This window comes from Ambystoma mexicanum, chromosome 11, assembly GCF_040938575.1.
Source record: "Ambystoma mexicanum isolate Mex_15411 chromosome 11, UKY_AmexF1_1, whole genome shotgun sequence".
Lineage (NCBI taxonomy): Eukaryota > Metazoa > Chordata > Amphibia > Caudata > Ambystomatidae > Ambystoma > Ambystoma mexicanum.
The window spans coordinates 584,673,346-584,683,754 of record NC_090934.1 but is presented as its reverse complement, the minus strand read 5'-3'; positions in this window follow the sequence as shown (position 1 = coordinate 584,683,754).

Sequence of the window (10,409 nt, the reverse complement as noted above, 5' to 3'; positions counted from 1 at the left end):
TGTGCAGCTTTTCACTGCGGCATGAAGTAAATATCCATCATGGCTCCGAGCACTCCTAGAATGCATTGCGCATCAGCGCCCTTTTAGTTAAAGCATAACAGCAATCTAAATGATAAGAAATACATAGAGAGGCAGCACGCCGGCGATGACAATCCGGGCCGGCTGTTAGCATGGCTGTACAAAAGTGAAACACTGAGACTGACGATTAGAGCAATACTAGGGGAGGAAGGACAGGTTCTTGATAGCCAGGAGGGAGTGAATGAAGGGTTCTTTGAGTTTTATAGATTATTGTATGGAGATACAGATAAAGGGAAAGACAGCAAGATAGCGGAAATACTGGAAGACATTCGGTCTACCAAAATTGAGTGCTGAAGAGAGAGAGAACTTAGACGCCCCATCACACTGGAGGAACTAGAAGCAGTAATCAAGGAACTGCCGACTTGAAAAGCCCCGGGCTCGGATGGACTTCCTAGCGAGTTCTATAAAACATATAAGACAGAAGTGCTTCCCCCACTACTGGCCATGCTAAATGAAGCTCTCGAAATAGGCAGGCGATAATCATCCCGCTCCTCAAACCTGACAAGCCGAGCATGGAGCGCGGATTGTACAGACCGCTATCCATGCTGCACTAGTATAGTAAAATACTCATGGCTGTGTTGGCCGGGAGACTGAGACGGGTTATAAGCAAATTTAAACATCCTGATCAAACTGGATACGTCCGACATAGAAATATATCAGACAATCTTAGAAGGCTTCACCGGTTCATAGAACAGACAGAAGGGGAAGCACAAGAGGTCGCAATAGTTTCATTGGACGCGGTGAAGACCTTCGATTCTGTGAAATGACCATGGTTGATGGCAGCTTTATAGGTATATGGTATAGGGCCTGTTTATCTAAAATGGGTTAAACTATTATATAGCTCACCACTAGCCAGAGTAAAGACTGGAGCGGTTATTTCAGAGAGGTGGCAATTTAGCAGAGTGTCATGGGTACCAGGCAGGTAGTTGGGGCAAGCTGGGTGGAGGCTTGGCAGGCCTGGCATAGGCACACAAGAAGCCCATAGCAGATACCTTCTATTCATTCCTTCCTGGTGTTTGTAGTAACTTCCTGGTTACCACTTCCTGTTGCCAGACAGGAAGTGCATGACAATTCATGAGCTCTCTAGTGTTTGGGTGTGGCTGGCTATATAAGCCACACCCAAGATCCTTCCAGTGCTTTGTGTTGCATACTGTGAGCCGCATCAGCAACACACTCACCGTACTTCAGATCAACCTGCTTCTTCTTACCTGCTCCGGATCATTCTGCTTCTGTTTACCTGCTCTGCTTCTGTTTACCTGCTCCAGATCATCTTGATTCTGCTTACCTGCTCGGATCATCCCGCTTCTGCTTACCTGCTCCGGTTCTACCCTCGTGCTTTCTCCACGCCGCAGCCTTCTCCAGTCAAGAGGAGAATCCTACACCGGCACCTGTAAGCGCAAAGAAGAACTTTGTTAGCGTGCACACTTCCATAATGCTGCGCATACTCACCGAATCTTCTCGCTACGCTGGAATCCAGGTCAGTGGTCCGAGTGCTCAAAGCCCTGCAAAAGAAAGAAGAGACATTATTCATTGCGCTCGCTCCAATAACACGGAGACATTATTCACTGCGCACTCTCTAATAACGCTGTGCATACTCACCTCAGTTTCAATTTACCAGACCACCAAGTCTCCAGAAGCGCTGAACCCAGTCTCGAGGTGCTAGCACTCAAACCATTCCTGCAAGGGAAAGGAGAGACATTACCAGGTGCACAGCTACAATATGTGGCCAAATGGCTATCGGAAGACCCAACAGCGGAGTCCAGACTGCTGAGGTCAGAGTGTTCCCCATTCTTCTTGAAAGAATGGATATGGTTGGATATGGTTGGCCAAATTGGAGATAAAGGAAGGTCCGAGAATGCTGGAACTAGGATGACAAATGTGGCGGAAAGCTTGCCAGGCCATGGAGAACCCGACCTCGTGCTCCCCGCAGATACCACTAGTGGCACTAACCAAAGGGGACGTGCAACTGAGGAAAACAATATGCATGCACTGGGAATCGGTGGGCATTGCAACAATGGGAGACATATGGCAAGATGGGAAAATATTGGAGTTTGATGCATTGGTAGAGGAAACAGGTCTACATCGAGGGTAATACATCACATATACTAGATTAGTGCGACGAGTCAAAGAAACATGGTCTGAAATAGTACTGGAAGACCAGCCAGATACAACCATTGAAACAATCTATGACATTACAGAGGGAGGGCATGAGGTCTCCCAAATGTATGAACTATTGATGAGCAGAGTTGGGAAAGAGGCAACAAAGTTAAGACGGAGTGGGAAGAGGAAGTGGGGGAATGTATGAATGATGGGCTGTGGGTGACAGCTCAACGGTATCATAAGAATATGTCTAGAAATGCAAGTTTGCAACAAATCCAGCTATACGTAACTCATAGAGTATACATGACCCCTCAGAGGATAGCCTGATTTAAAAACGCTGAAATACAATCACGTCCCAAATGTGGAGAAGTGAATGCGGAAATGACCCATATGTTCTAGGTATGCCCGGAAATTAGTAAATTCTGGAAATAAGTGGCCCATCATCTGACAGGAAAGGGGATCACGCTGGATGTGGAATTGGTATGGACATGCATTTGGGGATGGTTCCCACGCCACACAAGCTAAAGCATGTGAGCAAACCTAAAGACCTGGCTTACATACTGGCCAAGCGCAGGATTGCCATGGGCTGGAAAGCATGTAACAGGTCAAAGGTAGAGGTGTGGTGGAATAACCTCAAGAGATGGGCTGAAACCGAAATGGTGGTATCGACTGAAGCAGCCAGTAGAGGGGGGGAGGAAGAGACAGATACATTGACGGCCTGGAGGCACTTAGTGGCCACATTGTTTGGATCCACTCAAGTATGCCTAAGCAGGGATGATACCTCCCAGAGTACGAGAGGGAACACCCCAAGAGGATGTAACAGTGGAAGGCAAAATGCAGTAGGCTCAAGTTAAGGGGGAGGGTAAAGGGTAGGCAGCGGTCATAGTTCAACAAGATATGTAACATTAAATAATGTATAACATGCACCTCTAAGTTTTGTTTTTGTATGTTGTTTGGTTGTTATAACAATTAATATAGGTACTATATCTGTATATGGTAACAGAGTGAGGGGATTGGGTAAACACAGGTGGGCCTCTAAGCCCTTCCTTCAAAATGGCTACTGCAGACGTTACTAAAAGTACGACGTCCTATTGGATCTACTAACTATAGGACCTTAGATTACTTGGTCCATTGTGGTTTGGTTGGCACCAACCCCATGCATACTTTTCCACTTTGCTTAGCAGCACTCAGAATGGTTGGCCAGGTGCGAGGTGCCCCTTAGTTCCCCCGTCCTTCCTCCAATTATTGTTACAATCAATCACCACTTTAGTGGCCATGTGTCAATTATTTCACTGTGGTTGGCCTCGAGACTGCATCTCCTGTCTGGAAAAGTTCTGATATCTTTGCCTGGCCTGATGCCAGGCATAGGTGTGAAACTCTCGCTTCTTCTTGCTCGGCTGGTCACGTGATTCAGGCACAGTGAATTTGCCTCTTTTCCATATAATTTGTGTGTTTGATTTTCGTTTCACCCACCACCTGCCTTCGTCTTCTTATCTTGACCTTTCAGAGACAGGATATTCTGTTCTTAGCTTCAATTGATTGTAGCTACTGTTCGTCTATTCTACTGAAACAACCTTGGTTTTCCTGGCACGGTTTGTCTCTGCTGAGTTTCACTTCTTCCGCTTATTCTCGATTTGTTGAATGCTAAGCTCTCCTCATGTGGCCTTTAGTGACCTTGGGTTGATTCTGCTTCTTGTGCAAAGTGGAAATACACTTATATAATGTGCTTTGTTTGAGGTAGATATGTATATGTGGCACTTGCCGCACTATCTTTCTACAAAGCATAGCAAGCCGCACAATTTTCTTAGCTTTCTTGCGGTTCCAAGCATATGTACACGTGTAAACTTGTTGAATATCTTCGTTATACTCATGGCTTAAGCTTCTTACATTTGACATCGTTCTTTCAGTTTAGGTTCATGATATCCTTGGCTCATGGCGGTTCATCTCTTTACATCCTTCTGTTGTTGTCATTTCTTATATATTTGAGTCAGTCCGGGTTCTAGTGACGTTACCATTCGTCTTCCATTAAGACCTTTTTGGTTTCTTCAGGGACTGTATTTAGACGATCTTCATTTCGCTTCATTTGTTGATATGGTTTTCTCAATGGATATCTTACTGTCCATGGTTTCCTTGGTATCGGTACTTCAATAGGCGCTGTTCTTCTGATAGGTACTGGACAGAGCCCCACTGCGGCTCTCTGCAGGTTTATTTGCTCATCATACGTCACATATTCCCGTGTGAATGTTCTTGGCACTTCAAAATGGATGGTTGGTGTGCGGGCTGTATTTGGGACCTCCTCTACACTGCGTTGGTGATGAATTTGCAGGATGGGCCGTGGTGGATGGGACAAGTGACCCACATGTATCATTGATGTGTGTGGCTGGTCATTTGCTGGTGGTGGAGGTGCTTGACACGATGTAACTTTGGCCATGTGCTAGCACAGCGGTGACAACAGAAGTTGGGCTGTGCCAGGGGAGATGTGTGTCTAAGTGCCAGCAGGTATTTGTATTTGTATTTATTAGGCTTATATAGCGCTTTAGACCAAAGCAGGTGCATCTTGTGAGTGCGATACAGGGGACCTGTGTGTGAGTGGGGTATGAATGTGGTTTGGCAGCTAGGTTTATGTGGATGTGTGCAACCAGGTTGAAGGGGTGGGGAATGGGGCGCCAGCAGGCCTGTATTGGCATTGGGCACTACATACTTGATGGTTTCCTTCTCAATTGTATACAGCGTACATACAAGGTGTATGATCTGACATTGGGCCTACAGGTACTCACCAGCCTCATCTGATGTCACAGCTCCAGCCTGTGCTGCACCTACTCCCTCTATCGCCCGAGGTGCAGTACACTGTTGCATGTCTCCTCCCATGGATGGGATATGCTGGGCCGCCTCCTGTGCCTATGCCCTGGGTGCGCTAGTCTGACAGTAGGTTTTGCACCCTTAGCCGAAGGTTGTCCCACCTTTTGTGGCAGTCCCTGACTGTTCGGGGTATTGTCCCGACTGCTGTGATCTTCTGGGCCACCTCCTCCCAGATTGCCTTCTTGCGCATTTGTGCCTGCCTTCGTAGGTTGCTGCTGAAAACCTCATCAGCATGCTCGACTAGGGTGTCAGCCAGCATGTTTAATTCAGCCTCGCTGAACCACGGCTTGTGCCTCCGTGCTGCAGGTGCCCTGGCAAACATGTCTCTGGTTGGTTATCTGTGCTCCGGATGTGGCTGTCACCACTGTGCACAGAGGATTGCAATGGATTGTGTTTTGTTAATGGCCACCGGTCCATTTCCTGTTCCGGCGATCACGTTATTTCCGGTCACAGTAATAACGGCACCGGTAACAACAGTGCCTGTGAGTCTGGTAGCATGGAGCCAGATTCAGTCATCGGCATCAAGGGTGCTGGTCTGGGGGTTTTGAGGGGTGTTTGGTGGTATTACCGGCATGCCGGTGCAACCTTTTCCGGCATGCCGGTATGCGCGTGCATGCCGACATGGAATCAATCGTTGATCCTGACAGCAGTGCCTCATGGACACGGTAGCACTGGCATGCAGGGGCGTTGCTAGGGGGGGGCTAAGGGGGCTATAGCCCCTGATCTTTTGGTTGTAGCCCCGGATAGAATCTCTGGAGCTACAGCCAAAAGATTAGCTAGCCCCCAGTCCCAACAGTTCCGACATCATTTTAGCCCCGGGTCTTTTCCAGACCTAGCAACTCCCCTGCTGGCATGCCTATAATTATGTTTTTTTACCGGCATACTTGTAATGAGGCCGATTGTGTTAAAAAATTCTTATGTAAATGTTTATATTTGAAAGGTTGTGATTAACAACCAAACCAAATAAAGGAAAAAAGAAAACAAACAAAATTATACTTCTCACTCTTACACAAAAGACAGCATCTTATTAAAAAAAAAACACTTGCCTGTCCATATCTCAGAGACATCTCCTTCACTGGAGCATAGAAGGAGCAAAATGCTTTTCATTACAACACCACTGCTCGAGCTCTCTTCATCACTAGTACGGCCTTCTCTACTACAAAACCATCTTTTCCTGATTGCAGGAAGTTTCCCCTTCACTACTTTGACTAACCCAGAAAATCAAGGCAAGGTCTCCGCCTGCACAGTCAATGCAAAATGAAGGGTGGCAAGGGTATAATTCAGGAAGGTATCTACGGATGGACTTACCATAAAATGCCACCCCACCTCTATGTGAGGGCTCCAGCCAACCAGACAAGCAAATTAAAGGGTATCAAGACAAACCTCACAATGGACGTGCTGGGTATGATGCCACCTAACACATCTAAAATAACAAACTAGGTAGCAAATATACAAACAAGGGACTTACAACGTAAGACACTTCACTCACTCCTTCAAAGCACTCACCCTTTCAATCCCCATAACCTTCACTAACTTCCCACACGCACTCCAAGTCTATCCTTACCAAACCCCTTAAATCAAAGAAAACAACCCTCTTTACCTCAATGTCCCCTCTTGCTTTACCCCCAAAGGTACACTCACGTGAACCCTAAGCGCTCCCATGTGGTGCTCTGTCAAGTTGTCCTCTACAGCTTGGCCACGGTAGCACGCCTCTGGGGAATAGATGGACCTTTAACCAAAATGGTGCCTGCAAACCTCTTTTTCACTGTGCACAGAAGACTGGTCCCCGTATTGAGGTACCACAGCCGGGTTGTGCGGACAGGAGACCCCCAACATCTCAGAAAGCCTGGGCTCCTGGCTGGCTCGCCAAATTTGTAGGGGCAGACCCCTAATCACCTTAACCCAAAGCAGGCCCCACACATAAGGAATGAGTGCACGTTTGTACGTAAAGCAAGTTTATTGTAAAATTGCCCGGGGAGCAGTTAGATGACACCGTAGAATCAAACTAATCCAAGTCTCGTTGAATCATGTAAATTGACACATTATATACAGTTTTACAGCAGTTAAAACACTCCCATATGTTTTAGTACAATCCAGCCCCCTCCCACATGTGATTGGACAAAACCTCTTCAAAGTAATCCCACCTTTCTCCAATTACTACATTCTCATTGGTAGCCGTTATCTTAACTGCCATTGTCAGCTCATGTGTAAAACACATCTCCTTCTAGGACTTGTACATGGTAGGTTATCACATCATCAAAACATTTTGTACATTCATAACTCATTACTAGTAATAACTAGCCTGAGTTCTTTACCCTTAAGTGTGATTGCACATGGTCCACTGAGCAAACAAATTCTCTTTGAACTATTGATTGCTACCTCATCTGCTCCGGTTTACTGGCTCTCCTTATGACATACTAATTTATCCGACTACCCTTCCAGCACTTATGGTCTCTGGTTCCACCGAGAGACAACAATTGAGTACCAGACACCATAGCCCTGAGTGCCATCTCATCTTGTCTTTATTACTGGCTTAAGTAAATGGGCAAAAACCCCTCTGCATGACTTCAATGCAATGGAAAAGATTACATCTGTGCCCCGGCGGAACTACTAAGCCATAAACCTGTGTCTTGTTCGACGGCTGACTTTCTACTGGATTACCTATTATTTCTCTGTCAGCCCCCAAGCCTGCAAAACCAGAACTTCCCAGCTAACTGAAATTCATTACGCAAACTGCTAGTTGCAAAGTCACAATAAATGTACACAAACCCACTACATTCTGAGTTATATGAACTCCCTTTGTATGTTCCTTGGTGTGCATGTCTAATAAATATTACTTCTCTTTTACTGTGGGTTTTCATGACAGGTCCCCTCTTTGCATGCACATTAAAAAAAAACTGTCATCCAGTTTCTACATACTTTAGAGCACCCTGTGTGTGAATCGCGTTCATGTTACATTTGGTGGTTTTAATATTTTGGGGCTTATTCATGGAAAAATATACACAGTGAATAGGGACTTTGTGCATCATTCTGTGTGCAAAAGCCCCCTTTGTCGATTAATGGAATCGACTTTGCTGGCCTTTTCCGGACCTTGGAGCGAATATGTGCTGGTCTGGTACGTCACTGCGTGCAGTCGAACGCATTGAGTGAGACTCCATGCAGAGCGCGGGTCGGAACTGCGCAGAGATTAAAATAGGAGGCAGAACATGCAGAATGAGGAATAATGTGGGCCTGTTGAGGGAAGGGACACGCTAAGCAATAGTACACTCAATCAACCGCAAACCCAACTGAATTCATGTATTCCAACGCGCAACCTCATGTTGGGAAAAGGCACACGCAAAACCTGTGATCCAACCGCCACATGATAGCAGGTGTAAAGTTCAACGCGCAAAAGATCCAATGTGTATAAAGGACGCAATGACATCATACAAACATCACACAGCCACAATGAACGCTGCAATAGTGGGGGCCAACGTACATGGACACGGAGGAGGAGGATATCCAGGCCCTGGATTTTCACAACACGCACCATGCTGTTTGGGATACCTGACAACCAGGTGTATTCTAGGTACCAGTTCCCACTCCATGTCATCCTAGACCTTGTCAGGGAGTGGAAGCAAGACCAAGCATCACCCACCATCTGCTCCCAGGCCCTTACCCCCTTGAAAAGGAGCTGACAGCACTACATTTCATTGCCACAGGCTCCTTTCAGCGCACCACTGCCATAGTCGGTGGAATATCCCAGCTCACACGGTCCTGCTGTCACCACCAGGTCTGGTCTGCATAGCATCATGTGCGTGTCTGCGGCAGGGAGAGGAAAAGGGGAGCACGTGACACACTGAACAACACACCATAACAACAAGTGCCAATAACAACCATATACACATTTGCAGGGGATAGTGCCTACTCGCTATCGCCGTTCATGATGATGCCATACAGGAATCCTGCCACACCAGCTGAGGTAAGATATAATGCAGCACATGTAGACACTAGGGGCCAAGTGCAGCACACATTTGGGGTGCCTAAGTCACATTTTCGCTCCCTAGAGCACCCTGGTGGGATTTTGCTATTTGCCACACCAGTAGTCTGTAAAGTGAACAGAGGATAGCACAGGGGCAATGTGCTGGTCTTGGAAGCAAGACCACGCAGAGCAACAGAGGTTTGAATCCCAGATCCACGCTTAGAAACCTAACTCAGGTATTAAGCATGTTATTAAAATAAACAATTAAAATGAAATTAAAATCACTGTTGCAGCATGTGTACTGCACAATGTAGCCACACGGCGTAACATAGCAGTTGATATGCAGGTGGAACATCACCCTCAGCCACAGGTACCACCCTTGCCCTTGGTTCACCAAAGGGCACAGGGAGAGGCTGCACACAACCAGCTGGCGCAAACACACTTTACACTGTGTGCAGTGTGTTCTTTGTCTAACAGAACACTGGTGGCAGAGCTGGAAAAGTCCTATTTTGCGCTCTATTGCCAGGAGGCAGCCTTCAAAATCCCTTTTGCTAGTGGAGCACGTGGTATGCGTAGTGTGTTCCATGTTACCGTGCTCCAGTGAGTCAGTGCAGTTAAACTACTGGGAATGTCGCCAGAGCTGCAGAAGGTGGAAGACTTCAAGGACTCTCAGTGTAAATCTCGCCAACAAACCACCATCATCAGGGACTGTTCCATTTTTTTTCTTCTTTGCTGTGTGTGAATGCGTCCCTCTGCGGGATCCCAGATATGCATGTGCTACGCATTGGTAAACGTATGGTGGGTCAGGAGGCGAATACCATTGAGGGGCCGGGTGACCCTGTTTCAGTTGGACCTGTGTCAGCCTGTACACGCGGAAGTCTCAGCTGGGGAAACAGAGAGTGCTCTTCTTTCTCCGGGGGGGGGTTGTTTCCCCGTAGGTCATTCCGGCATCAGCCAAGTTTTGTGGCAGTACTTGCTTTGAGCCCCCCACTTCAGAGCATAAATCAAAGGATGTCTGTTTGGAAAACGTTTATTCACCAAGCCATATGGACCCAGAAGACTTACTGGACTGCCTAGATTCTAAATTTGTCTCTGGTGTTCCTATATTGGCCCATGTAATATCATCGGAATTGGCAAAACGGGTCCGCTTTTCTCTCTGTCCTCGGATACCTCTTTTCCAAGTTGCCTGTACAGAGACTCCTCACAAAGTCATGGAAGAGGTGGTCCTTTATAAATCCAAAGGGAAGGGGGTCCCGAGCTCCCCATCTCAAGGCTTAAACTCTGGTGTCTCCCCCAATCAAGTGTAAGCCCAATTTTTTTTAACCAACAGCACCTGATTCAACGCTTTACTAATCACCTATGGAGAAGGCTGGCATTTCGCGTAGCCATGAAAGGCTCCCGTTCACTTCAA